Raw genomic sequence first — 14,535 nt, forward strand, 5'->3', positions numbered from 1 at the left:
TAAATACATCCCTGCATTCTGGGATAGCTCACTGAACAGAGGCTCTAACACCAGCTGCCATGCACCTTGACATTGCTCCCCTCCAGCCAAAGCTTATAAACGACAGCAAGTGACACAGAGAAACCAGGGCTCTTTTCTGTCTTTATGCAAGTAAATACAGCATATACTCCTGGTAAAGTTAAAATTATACCTTCTCCTTTTAAGCCTTTTGATTGAAGGTTTACAAAAACATGACAACTTTTGGAAATCAGATCTCTAATCCAGATAACTGAAAGAAAAAGAAAGGAAAATGTATAAAAAATAATATTGTCTCTAATACTGTCAATTCAAAACTTTACCTCAAAATTCTTTTCACTCAAGAAGTAATGCTTATTAACTGTTCTTACTGGGAAGAAACTTGCTCAGGAGAAGCAAATATTCCAGAGAACAGAAATTTAGTCCAGATTTTTTTTTTTTTTTTTTTGAGACGGAGTCTCCCTCTGTCACCCAGGCTGGAGTGCAGTGGCGCGATATCGGCTCATTGCAAGCTCCACCTCCTGGATTCATGCCATCCTCCTGCCTCAGCCTCCTGAGTAGCTGGGACTACAGGCGCCCGCCACCACACCCGGCTAATTTTTTTGTATTTTTAGTAGAGACGGGATTTCACCATGTTAGCCAGGATGGTCTCAATCTCCTGACCTTGTGATCCACCCACCTCGGCCTCCCAAAGTGCTGGGATTACAGGCGTGAGTCACCGCGCCCGGCCAGTCCAAAAATATTTTTTAATTGAAAGATCAAAGATTTTTTTCTTAAATAATTACAAATAGATAAAAATACACATTTTTAACATAATTTAAATTTTAATGATGAATCAGGATAATTAACATAAACAAAACATTCTTTCCATTTCTAAAGTATATCACTCATAACAGAGCTTTCTCTGAGACCTCTACAGATATTAGAGAACAAAAAAAGTGGTGGAATAATTTAGTTTTTAGGACATTTAACATATTAATATGTATAGCAACTTTCTTAGAAAGGATTATACTAAATAGTATTTCCCACATTTTAGCAGCATTTTTTTCATTTATTTTCAAAGATCATCCTGTAGGAAGGCATTACTAGATGTATACTTTGGAACACACTGCCACAGAGGTGGCTATTTAAAAAGGGGAGTAATGTAGAAGAAAGGGACAAGTGAGGCTTCCCATCTCTGAGCTGCTTTGGTCTATAACTTCCCTGAAATGACTTTCCAGAAAAAGACCTTGATGTCTGCTTTCCTTTGGAGATTCTTCTGTTTCACATAAAGGCAGGGTACCACATGTGTTACTGTGATCCACAGGAGCAGTGCAATCGAGTGCCTTTTTTGAAAACTATGGTCAATAAGCCAGATCAACCTTCTCCCCATCAGTGTCCATTCCTGTGTGTTCCTATGGACTGACCTCTTACAAGTCAACAGTCTGCAGAACATGACTCAAAATCTCACCTGAAGGACCACCTTTCTAACCTACACTTCCTTGACAGGGTGTAAAGGACATCCTTCACCATTCCAAAAATTCTACATTTCCAACTACCACCCAACTCACACTAATCCTCTCCAAGGTTGGCTTCCCTTCCCATACTTATCTCTCATCTCTATTCTGTACCTCATGTAATAGTATCACCATCTACCTAGGCACTTCAGCTGGAAAGCATGAGGAAAATCTCTCTCTCTCAGTCACATATGCCATTAACCTCTAGCCCCCAGCATGTCCATCCTCCAATCTCCCTCAAATCTAACTTGCTCTTCTCCATTTCCAATCATACTAACTCTCAACATCTCCTGGCTTTGTAACAATCTCCCATCTGGCCTCCTTGCTTTCTCTACATCATCTTCATTCTAGCTTCACTTCTGAATCACACATCTGAGCACGCTGCTACAGTTCTCACTTTTTTTTTTTTTTTTGAGACGGAGTCTTGCTCTATCGCCAGGCTGGAGTGCAGTGGTGCAATCTCGGCTCACTGCAACCTCCATTTCCCGGGTTCAAGCAATTCTCCTGCCTCAGCCTCCCAAGTGGCTGGGATTACAGGTGTCTGCTACCACGCCCAGCTAATTTTTGTATTTTTAGTACAGACAGGGTTTCACCATGTTGGCCAGGATTGTCTTGATCTCCTGACCTCATGATCCACCTGCCTTGGCCTCCCAAAGTGCTGGGATTACAGGCATAAGCCACCGCTCCCGGCCAGTTCTCACTTTCATGTACATATTCCCACTAAACTTTAAAGCAAACCTCTTAGAACTAGTTGATGCCTTGCACAGGTGCTTCACAAACATGGATAAGAAGATTCATATGAGGACTGTTGCTCACAACAAAAATTTACAAACGACCCAAATTATGTGACATAATCAAGTGGAATAATAGGCAGCAAGGAAAAACAAATTAAACTGTACACACAGTTAGATATTAATAACATACTGAGTGAAATAAGCTAGCTCCAAGTTGCTCTATACAGAATAATAAGCTTCTTATGAAGTTCATAAATGACTAAAAGTAAATAGACTATTGTTTAGGTGCTATATTTAGGCTACACATACATGTGAACATATATACACAAACAACACATATATACATAAACACATATATACATATAAACACATATAAACACATATATACATAAACATATAAATACATGCACACTGACAAAACTATGAAAACTACAAAAAAGGCAACAGAACAATCAGCATAAAGAGGTAAGACAGGCATACAGGCTGCAGAGAAAATGTACAGAGGTAAATACGGACCATGTTGTTATTCTCTGGTTGGGTGATATCATCATATATGATCATGCTATTGTTTAGCTATTTAATTATTAAAAGAAAGCCATGCATGAGCTAAGAATTATATGTCCAATTCAGTATAGCTAAGGTATAGTGAAAGGAAGGGAGGCAGGAAGAGAGTGAGCAAAGAACTGTGTAATGCAGGAAGAAGTTTCCACATTTAAAAGAGGACTTGAGGCTGGGCACGGTGGTTCATGCCTGTAATCCCAGCACTTTGGGAGGCCAAGGCAGGTGGATGACCTGTGGTCAGGAGTTCGAGACCAGCCTGGCCAACATGGTGAAATCCCGTCTCTACTAAAAATACAAAATTGGCCAAGCGTGCTGGCAGGCGCCTGTAATCCCAGGTACTCGGGAGGCGGAGGCAGGAGAATCGCTTGAACCCTGGAGGCAGAGGTTGCAGTGAACCAAGATCATGCCATTGCACTCCAGCCTGAGCAACAAGAGCAAAACTCTGTCTCAAAAAAAAAAAAAAGAAAAAAGAAAAAACAAACAAACAAACAAAGAGGACTTGAAGAAGACCCAGAGCAAAACCATATTAATGGAAACCAGCTATGTGGGTCTCACAGTCAATGCTTTTGGTAAACTGTAATCTGTGGCCTATCTACAGGGAAGTGATTCTCCAAAAGAGCATTCAAGCAGCACAGATCACCCCAGCAGCGCTATCTGCTCCCTCCTCCTGAGCTTGCCAAGATTTGGGGGTTTTGCTTAGGCTTCCCCATTCCTGGATCCCGAAGCACTCCAAGCAAAGTAATGTTGGTACTGTTTATCCCTACATGCAATGTGCCATATGAAATCTTGAAAGTTGCCCATGTCAGTCTATTTTGTTTTTTAAAAAGGATGATTATAAAATAAAGTGAACATCTGGATCTCTGGCCAAGTGAACCTCAATCTCCCTTATAAACCTCAATATGCTCATCTTCATTTACTATGAAGCAATAACTCTTCAAATTCTTAAGCAAACAATACAATATTAATTGCAATCTGGATCTCCCAACATGTCTTTCATTGACCAACTGTCAAGGACATTAAGGAGATTCTCAAGACTCCTCAAAAGTTGGGGACGTGTGTGTAAGGGGAGAGATTTGTGACCAATTAAAATGCAGGAAAGTTAAATAACATTTCCAACTTCCTGGTTTGAGGCACAAACACATTTGGTGTGGAAGGAAAAGGATCAGGAAGGAACAAAACTATAATTTATAGCTTCAGTATGGTCATGGGACAGGAAATAATGTGTGGCACTTACAAAATTCCACGTCCAGGCCAGGAAAAGCAAAACAGAAACAAGGACCAAGAGGGTGGTAGTTAACCTAGAAAGACTGAGGACTAAGGAAGTCCCTACTGCTGACCGAGTCCATACCAAGCAAAACCAGCAAGTGACAAGCAGCTGTCAATCCCTTTGGCTTCCTGCCTACCCTGAGATATTCTTCCCAATAATTCAAATCTAAAAGGTTTTGAGCAGCATGGGAATTAAAAAAGAAAAGAAAAACCTACCTCTGTGAAAGAGTGGCTTATATACAGGTGATCGTTTTGGATGGCTCACCTTAGCATTACTAAGTTAATGCATCAGAAAGGTCACAAACGCATCCTCTGTAAATCGGGACAGAACCGTGCCCTCTACTTGTTTTCTGCCCAAGCTTCATTCTTGACTTCTGAAGTTAATTTTAATGGTTTAAGCCCTTCCTCTCTGTTTCCAAGAGTTTTGTTTAACTTTCTTTTATCCCCCATTCACACCCTGACAGATTATGGTATGAAATAACAAAAAGTCCATAGACTTTGAAATCAGATAGACCTGGGTTTAAATCAGATAGACCTGATTCTTCATCTCTGAATCTTATCTGTAAGCTTCTGCAAAATGGACTAGTAATAACTACTCCTGAAGTTCTTCTGAGTGTTAAATGAGATAATGTATGGAAACATATCATGTCTGTTGTAGTAGATATGCTACAGTGACACAGCACACCTACTCCAGAACAAATCATTCACGCCTTGGATAGTAGCTGGAACAGTTAGCTGCTTAACTGCAATCATCTTCTCAACACATTTACCAAAATACAGAAACGTGCTATGCATCAGTTACTTGTGAAAATTCTATCTCCAGTCCTGATCTCTCTCCCTTGAGTTACAGCCCTGGATTTGTGGCTACTTAGTGAATATTACTATCTACTAGCAACTTTAGAATTGGCTAGAATTCATTTTACGCCATTGCTATTAGAAATAGGAAAGCAGACCTCAACACATGAATTCATTTGGCCTTTGTTATATATGCACAGACAGGATAGGAAGTAGGACTTAGGTCACCCACCTCTCTATTTCCTGTATTTCTCTAAGTGCTTCTTGATGTCTCTCCACCAGCTGAACCATATAGAAAAGCAAATTTATCACCACACTTCCTCCAAAATTAGCTCCCCCTCTGGACTTATTTCTGTTAATTGAACCTTAATTTTCCTGGTCTGATTCAGGACTTGCAATGTCCTTGGCAAGATTTTCTGCCTTCTTCTACACCCATCCACCAGTCCCTGCATCCATTTGTTACCAAACTACCATAATTTCATCTTTTACAAAGTCTCCTGTCTATCCTTTCCTTTTAGTTTCACCTTGACAGCACATTCTAGAACCTCATCACCTCACACCAGGACAAAGGGGTCCTACCTAGACGCCCTTCCACTTGCCCATCTAATCCCAAACACTCTATGCACACTGCCACTTTCACCATCCCATATCCACACTTCGCAGAGACACCTGCAAAAACACTTCCAATGCAAGACTCAGCCACAACTGAGCCTCAGAGTGTGACATCTAGGGGACACGTTGACAACCACAGGAGAAACCAAAGAGGTGGGTAAAGAACCAGGAGAGGAGACTCCAGAGAAAGGTCAAGACCCGGGGGCAGGCACCAAAAAAGAGATGAGAACGGCAAACTTTGCCCTTTCGCAGCCTAAAGTCCTCCAAGTAAATGTCAGAAGCCAGCAAATGCCCTGGGGAGCTGATACGGAGCCCTGACTCATCTCTGGAGGAGCAGAAGAGGTTAATCAGAAATCTGTGCAAGTAGAACAAGGGGTCGGAAGACTGATCTAGCTACACGGGAGGCCAAGGTGACGCTGAGGGACTCACTCACAGATGCTGAGGGCTCAGCAGGGTCTGCACGGGGTCTAAGGAACCCAGCGCCGAAGCCATTCTGCGTTGCTCAAGCACTCCGCGGACACACGCTCGGCTGTCACATCCTGGAGATGTTCATTATCCCGGGAGGATGTTTATCAGAAGAGAATTTCAAAAAGAATAAGTAACTTTTCAGTAAATGTCTTCAATTAAACTCCCGCCTTAAGGCAACTGTTGAACTTTCCCCAATGTTGGAGGATACATGTGACGACATGAAATGTTCCTATTTTCCAAAGTTTTCATCTACCAAGTCGTTCATGTACGGTTTAGCACTGTTAATTTAAGTTCACTCCTCAAAGTAATAGATTCTATGACAGAAGATTCTTGGTCCTAAATTTCTGATTCAAAAATGGGAAAAATTTCCAAGATATAAAAGATAAAGATATTCACCAGTATTCCAGTTAAATGTATAACATAATAGAACAATATGAGTAATCATTGAGTCGCCTTTTCCAGATGTGTCAGAGAAAACCTCCTCTGACTATAATGCCCATGGAAAATCATCTTAATTCCAGAAAGTGGGGGCTGACGGGACACACTGTTGAGAGGGTGAGTCACGGAAAATCACGAATGGTGGCAGGCGCCCCGCCTCAGTTCCCCTCAGGAGAGGGCGCCCGCCAGCGCGGACCGCGAAGGGGCATCCAGGACAAGGGCGGTTGGGCTCTGCGGCCCCAGCGTCCGCCCAGCGCGCCCTCCCGCGCCGCCTCGTCCCAGCCCGGCCCAGGTTCTCTGTCCCCAGTCGCGGGCGTCGTGAGGCTCTCGTGAACCCCCAACACCCGCGCCTCGCCAGGGCCACTCCGCGAGTCTGAGAGGTTCCCGGCGGCCCAACAGCGGGATCCTCAGAACGCAGGCGCGCGCCTCTGCCGTAGCCAGGGGAGGAGCGCGGCGGCAGCAGCGACCAGTAACCTTTAGTGGAGAAGCCCCGCCCCCACGGCCGCCAGGCCGGCTCCTCCCACTCCGCCTCCTAAGCTGCGAGAACCCAGGGCTCGAGCTCCAACTTCCAAGCCTGTCGCAGAGCCTGGCAAGTTCTCTTCAGGGAAGACTAGATCCTCAGACCGACGTGCCTTAACTGATTAAGTTGAAAAAGGGAAGTAGTATAAAAATGAGATAGAGTAATAAGTGCCAAAATACACTCTGATGCACTTGTCGCTTTTTCCTGTGTCTTCCAACTGTTGTCATTTTTCCAGTCAGTTAATTTCTCCTCTGCTTTTCCTTCATTTTCCTAAGTTGTTCTTCACTCTCTACCACTCTCCCTCCTCCACTTTTCCCCTATCAACTGTGTGACCCCAGCTCTCACAACTGCTGCTGGGAGGGTGTGGATAAATCACAGCTCCCGGCTCACTTTCTCACCTGCACAGCTGGACTGACCACACCCTCCTCCCAGGGTTATTGTGGGGTGGAGCAAGTCACCGATCTGGGAGTTGCTCATTTATTCTTATCATAAAATGGGAAGCCCCCACTATGGGCTGGGCACTGGTATCAGGACCCAGGAGCACAGTTCCTGTGCTCAGGGATCGCATAACCTCATGGGAGCAGCAACCAGAGAAGAATTTCATGAGGATGAGCTCCATGCACTACCCTCACTCCAGGCCTCTTCCTTTTCCTTCTCTTTTCCTTTGCGTCTTAATGCTCAAGGCTAATGCCAGAAAAAAAAGGTGAAGTAGGCAAAGGGTGTCTAGAGCATCTCAAACTTCTTTATCTCAACTTTACCTCCCTCTCCTGATGGGCACTGCTCTTTTCTCCACCCCATCCCCAATTCTGTGGAGTTCAGCAAATGCTAACTGCACAGTCCTTGTGCTGAGAAATCAAATAACATAATTTCAATATAAAAGTGAGAGTATTGAAATCAAGGGAACCTATCTAAGTCATCTGTTGCTGCCAAATGCCCAGATACTGTTTTCCATCACCAAGACTTTCCTGGGCCTCCACCATGGCTTTATGCCCCAGCAGGACAGAGCTGCCCTCCTGGTTGATTTTACATTTTTAATGAAATCTTCTTTTTCTTTTCTATCCCCATTGTTTATATTCCCAAGCACACTGCAGAGCTCAGTTCCCCGCCAGATCGAGCTGCCACATGACCTTGTTGGTTCTTCTTCCCGCCTGAGCCCTGCTCTAGTTCCTCAACATCCTTCCTGCTCATGGGGAAGGTCTCACTCCAAAGTGGCCCTGGGACTCCCTCTTGCGTATTTTCATGTGTGTGTGTGTGTGTGTGTGAGTGTTTACAAACTGAACTGATTTACTCCTACCTCTTTAGACCTCTTAGAAAGGAAAACGCAGACTGGGTGGCTGTGAGCAGCACTTACCATTCTCCATGGCCTTGGTAGGGCCCCTTGAGCCCTGCTTGCTTCTTCACACAGAAAGGAAACTAAAGAGCTTTCTTGACAACTAGTAACTCTCCCAAGCATATTTGTGTTTTCACACAGGATTTTAATTTCTACCACTGTGGGAGGCACTAGGTTCATATTTTGAAAAAGTTAGTCCTCATGCTGTCTCTGAAATTATATCCACAAAGACAGTTGTTCATTTTAAGTGGCAATTAGGATGGTGAGGAATTCAAAACCGTGCCTAACAATAAGAACAGTAATAATAATAACACCAGCCATTAACTGAGCTTTTAATAGGGATCAAACATTCTTATTTAATCTTCAGTGCTTTATAAACACTATCTTATTGAATCTTCACTGACATCCTATGAGACATGTTTATTCCTGTTTCACAGGGGTCTGTTGGGTGCACAGGAATCATGTCTTTCAAAGAGCACCAGGTGCAGAAGCCATGGCAAGGCCCCCGGACTCAAGTGGAAAGAAGAGGAGCAAACGTGTTCCCAAGCCCATGTTGAGACATCACCATTCCAAGGACACCCAGAAATAGCTGGGGAGGAATTTAAGAAGACAAGAGAAACATGGGGTTAAGATCTTGTCAAGCAAGTGAAGATTTGGAGACATGGAGCTATGCATTGACATTCATGAACTTATTTACACTTATGAACTCCTGAAACCTAGGAGAGGTTGAAAAATTGCAAATCCACTTGCTCCTTCTCCGCACCCAGGCTCCGCTTCTAAGTTACTGCCAACTGCTCATGGCTGAAAGCCCACATCCACTTTCATCCTTCATCAGCCACATCAGGCTGCTAGTTTTCTTGGCCCTCCAACTGCCCACCTACTCCTCCCTGCCTGGATTGGTTTTCAGACACTTGGACTTCAGTGATCTGCCTTTTCTTCTGAACACTGGACTCTGCTCTCCCATCTGAATTTTTGATACTCCCATTGTGTTATCATCAAAAATATGTATTTGGGCCAGATGCAGTGGCTCACACCTGTAATTGCAACAGTTTGGGAAGCTGATGCGGGAGGAACCCTTGATGCCAGGAATTTAAGACCAGCCTGGACAACAAAGGGAGACCCCATCTGTACAAAAAATGCAAAAAAAAAATTACCCAGGTATGAGTGCATGCACCTTAGTCCCAGCTACTTGGAAGGCTGAAGCAAGAGGATCGCTTGAGCTCTGGCATGACCCTGTCTCAAAAGTTAGGGTCAAAATGTTTATCTATTTGGTCTTTGCCCTTGATTCCTGGCAAAAAGGCACCTGAAATTCTTGGAATTTCCTGAGTGATAGGAGTTTCTTTCATTATTCATAAAGAGCCCCTTTTGATCTTACCTGAGTTAATGCTAAGAGGTGACTCTAGATGGCCCTTACATAGCTTTTAGATGGGAGCTGGTGGCCAGGGCAACCAACCACATGAATAGAGGGCTGAACTCTCAGCCCTACCCCCTGATCTTCAGGGAGGGGACTGGGGCTGGAGATTGAGTCCAATCATCACCAATTGCCATCAATCGTGCCTATGTAATGAAACTTCAGTAAAACCCCTGAAACAATGAGGCTGAGCTTCCAGGATGGAATACATTGAGGTGCTGGTGCCCCCAGAGAGGGCAGGGAATCTCCATCCCCAACCCACCCCTTAACCTGTACATCTCTTCCATTTGGCTGCTCTTAAACTGTATCCTTTAAGATAAACTGTGACTGTAACTAAAGCGCTTTCCTGAGGAATGAGCCATTCTAGAAAATTCTCAAACCTGGGGACAGGAGTGGTGGAGTCATAGTTTGAAACAAACTGCCTACCCTCACATTTTTAGTGAGCTAGGCAGAAGTGTAAATAGCCTGAGGACCCCATTTCTGGCCTGCACCTGAAGTGGAGGTGGTCTTGAGGAACTGAGCCCTTAACCCCTGGGGTAAGTGCTAACTCCGGCTAGTGTCAGAACTGGACAGAATTGTCGGACACTGAGCTGGCATAAGAGAATTAGGGTACTGGTTATTGTTGGAATAATAACATAACAGCTATAATAATCAGGCTGTTAATATTTATCTTAAATAGATCCAACATTCTGCTGCTGCCAGGTGTTGAGGAAATGCACACACCCTCATGAGAGAGACATAAACCGTCACAGAGCCTCAGGTAAGCCCCTCCCACACCCTCCCATGCCAGCCAGAGCCACCACTGTCTGTTGCCAGGATTGTTCCAACAGCCCACAATGGTCCTTCCCAGTTCTTCCTTTGACCTTCTACAGGGCAGCTAGGGCACTGTAAAATAATCAGTCAGATCACATCACTCCTGACAGCCCTGCAGTGGGCCCCTGTTTCCTCCATGGTGATCTGCTACTCAGCTTCCTCTTCACCTGCGTGTTCCACTTCCCTGGCCCTCACTCACTCCCCTCCAGCCATGCCAGTCTCTTCCTTGTTCTTGGAACATGCCAGGCAGCTTTTACCTAGGGACTTTGCACATGTTTCTCTGTCTGGAACATTCTTCCACTAAATAGCTTAGGACCAATTCCCTTACCTCCTTTAAGCTTTTGCCTAAATTCACCTACTGCACAATGTCAACCCTGAAAATGCTATTTAAGACTATGGCGTTCTCTAGATTCCTCCTCTTTGGACATCTCTGAAAAAAAAAAGGCAGTAGCCCCAGTCAGGGACTTATAGATGAAACCCCCATCTCCTTGGGACAGACACTTGGGCGAAGGGGCGGCTGTGGGCGCAGCTTCAGCAGACTTAAACGTCCCTGCCTGACAGCTCTGAAGAGAGCAGCAGATCTCCCAGCACAGCCTTCAAGCTCTGATAAGGGACACAATGCCTCCTCAAGTGGGTCCCTGACCCCCCTGCATTCTGACTGGGAGACACCTCCCTGTAGGGGCTGACAGACACCTCATACAGGAGAGCTCCGGCTGCCATCTGGTGGATGCCCCTCTGGGACAAAGCTTCCAGAGGAAGGAACAGGTAGCAGTCTTTGCTGTTCTTCAGCCTCTGCTGGTGATACCCAGGCAAACAGCGTCTGGAGTGGACCTCAGCAAGCTCCAACAGACCTGCAACAGAGGGGTCTGACTGTTAGAAGGAAAACTAACAAACAGAAAGGAAGTGTATCAACATCAACAAAAAGAGCATCCACTCAGAGACCCCATCTGAAGGTTACCAACATCAAAGACCAATGGTAGATAAATCCATGAAGATGGGGATAAACCAGCACAAAAAGACTGAAAATTCTAAAAACCAGAAAACCTCTTCTCCTGCAAAGGATCACAACTCTTTGCCAGCAAGGGAACAAAACTGGATGGAGAATGAGTGATGAATTGACAGAAGTAGTCTTCAGAAGTAGGTAATAACAAACTCCCCCAAGCTAAAGGAGCATGTTCTAACCCAATTCAAGGAAGCTAAGAACCTTGAAAAAAGGTAAGACGAATTGTTAACTAGAATAACCAGTTTAGGAAAGAACATAAATGACCCGATGGAGCTGAAAAACACAGCATGAGAACTTCGTGAAGCATACACAAGTATCAATAGCCAAATCGATCAAGCAGAAGAAAGAATATCAGAGATTGAAGATGAACTCAATGAAATAAAGCAAAAAGACAACATTAGAGAAAAAAGAGTGAAAAGAAATGCACAAAGCCTCCAAGAAATATGGGACTATGTGAAAAGACCAAATCCATGTTTGATTGGTGTTGCAGAAAGTGATGAGGAGAATGGAACCCAGTTGGAAAACACTCTTCAGGATGTTATCCAGGACAACTTCCCCAACCTAGCAAGACAGGCCAACATTCAAATTCAGGAAATACAGAGAACACCACAAAGATACTCCTCGAGAAGAGCAACTCCAAGACACATAATCATTATATTCACCAAGGTTGAAATGAAGGAAAACATGTTAAGGGCAGCCAGAGAGAAAGGTCAAGTTACCTAAAAAGGGAAGCCCATTAGACTAACAGCATATCTCTCTGCAGAAACAAGCCAGAAGAGAGTAGGGGCCAATATTCAACATTCTTAAAGAAAAGAATTTTCTACCCAGAATTTCATATCCAGCCAAACTAAGCTTCATAAGCGAAGGAGAAATAAAATCCTTTACAGACAAGCAAATGCTGAGAGGTTTTGTCATTGCCAGGCCTGCCTTACAAGAGCTCCTGAAGGAAGCACTAAACATCAAAAGGAACAACCGGTACCAGCCACTGCAAAAACATACCAAATTGTAAAGACCATCAACACTATGAAAAAACTGCATCAACTAACAGGCAAAATAACCAGCTAGCATCATAATGGCAGATCAAATTCACACATAACAATATTAACCTTAAATGTAAATGGGCTAAATGCCCCAATTAAAAGACACAGACTGGCAAATTGGATAAAGAACCAAGACCCATCAGTGTGCTGTATTCAGGAGACCCATCTCATGTGCAAAGACACACATAGGCTCAAAATAAAGGGATGGAGGAATGTTTACCAAGCAAATGGAAAGCAAAAAAAAAAAAAACAAAAAAAAAAAAACAGGAATTGAAATCCTAATCTCTAATAAAACAGACTTTAAACCAACAAAGATCAAAAGAGACAAAGAAGGGCATCACGTAATGGTAAAGGGATCAATGCAACAAGAAGAACTAACTATCCTAAATATATATGCACCCAATATAGGAGCACCCAGATTCATAAAGCAAGTTCTTAGAGACCTACAAAAAGACTTAGACTCCCACACTGTAATAGTGGGAGAGTTTAGTACCCCACTGTTAATATTAGACAGATCAGTGAGTCAGAAAATTAACAAGGATATCCAGAACTTGATCTCAGCACTGGACCAAGCAGACTTAATAGACATCTACAGAACTCTACACCCCAAATCAACACAATATACATTCTTCTCAGCACCACATAGCACTTATTCTAAAATCGACCACATAATTGGAAGTAAAACACTCCTCAGCAAATGAAAAAGAATGAAAATCATAACAAACAGTCTCTCAGACCACAGTGCAATCAAATTAGAACTCGATATTAAGAAATTGACTCAAAACCACATAACTACCTGGAAACTGAACAACCTATGCCGGAATGACTACTGGGTAAATAATGAAATGAAGGCAGATGTTCTTTGAGACCAATGAGAACAAAGACACAATGTACCAGAATATCTGGGACAAATTTAAAGCAGTGTGTAGAGGAAAATTGATAGCACTAAATGCCCACAAGAGAAGCAGGAAAGATCTAAAATCGACACCCTAACATCACAATTAAAAGAGCAAGAGAAGCAAGAGCAAAGAAATTCAAAAGCTAGCAGAAGAAAAGAAATAACTAAAGTCAGAGCAGAACTGAAGGAGATAGAGACATGAAAAAGCCTTCAAAAAAATCAATGAATCCAGGAGCTGGGTTTTTGAAAAGATCAACAACATAGATAGACCACTAGCCAGACTAATAAGAAAAAAGAGAAGAATCAAATACACACAAAAAATGATAAAAGTGTTATCACCACTGATCCCACAGAAATACAAACTACCATCAGAGAATACTGTAAACATCTCTATGCAAATACACTAGAAAATCTAGAAGAAATGGATAAATTTCTGGACACATACACCCTCCCAAGACTAAACCAGGAAGAAGTCAAATCCCTGAATAGACCAATAACAAGTTCCGAAATTGAGGCAGTAATTAATAGCCTACTAACCAAAAGAAGTCCAGGACCAGATGGATGCACAGCTGAATTCTACCAGAGGTACAAAGAGGAGGTGGTACCATTCCTTCTGAAACTATTGCAAACAATAGAAAAAGAGGGAATCCTCCCTAACTCATTTTATGAGGTCAGCATCATCCTGATACGTAAACCTGGCAGAGACACAACAAAAAAAGAAAATTTCAGGCCAATATCCCTGATGAACATCGATGTGAAAATCCTCAATAAAATACTGGCAAACCGAATCCAGCAGCACATCAAAAAGCGTATCCACCATTATCAAGTTGGCTTCATCCCTAGGATGCAAGGCTGGTTCAACATACACAAATCAATAAACGTAATCCATCACATCAACAGAACCAATGACAAAAACCACCTGATTATCTCAATAGATGGAGAAAAGACCTTCAACAAAATTCAACAACACTTCATGCTGAAAACTCTCAATAAACGACATATCGATGGAACATATCTCAAAATAATAAGAGCTATTAATGAAAAACTCACAGCCAATATCATACTGAATGGGCAAAAACTGGAAGCATTCCCTTTGAAAACAGGCACAAGGCAAGGATGCCCTCTCTCTCCACTC

At 43.2% G+C, this 14,535-nt stretch overlaps 1 long non-coding RNA gene across 1 annotated transcript; it reads right to left on the reverse strand.

Annotated features, from left to right (window-relative positions):
• Positions 1–129: 129 nt before the first annotated feature.
• Positions 130–6,253, reverse strand: LOC129060738 (uncharacterized). The gene is made up of 2 exons (XR_008527632.2): positions 5,913–6,253; positions 130–268 (listed from the first exon to the last, which is right to left on the reverse strand). It is a non-coding gene; the product is annotated as an uncharacterized LOC129060738 (long non-coding RNA).
• Between the last annotated feature and the right edge of the window lie 8,282 nt (positions 6,254–14,535).

The sequence above is a fragment of the Pongo abelii genome, chromosome 1 (assembly GCF_028885655.2).
Source record: "Pongo abelii isolate AG06213 chromosome 1, NHGRI_mPonAbe1-v2.0_pri, whole genome shotgun sequence".
NCBI classification, from domain to species: Eukaryota; Metazoa; Chordata; class Mammalia; order Primates; family Hominidae; genus Pongo; species Pongo abelii.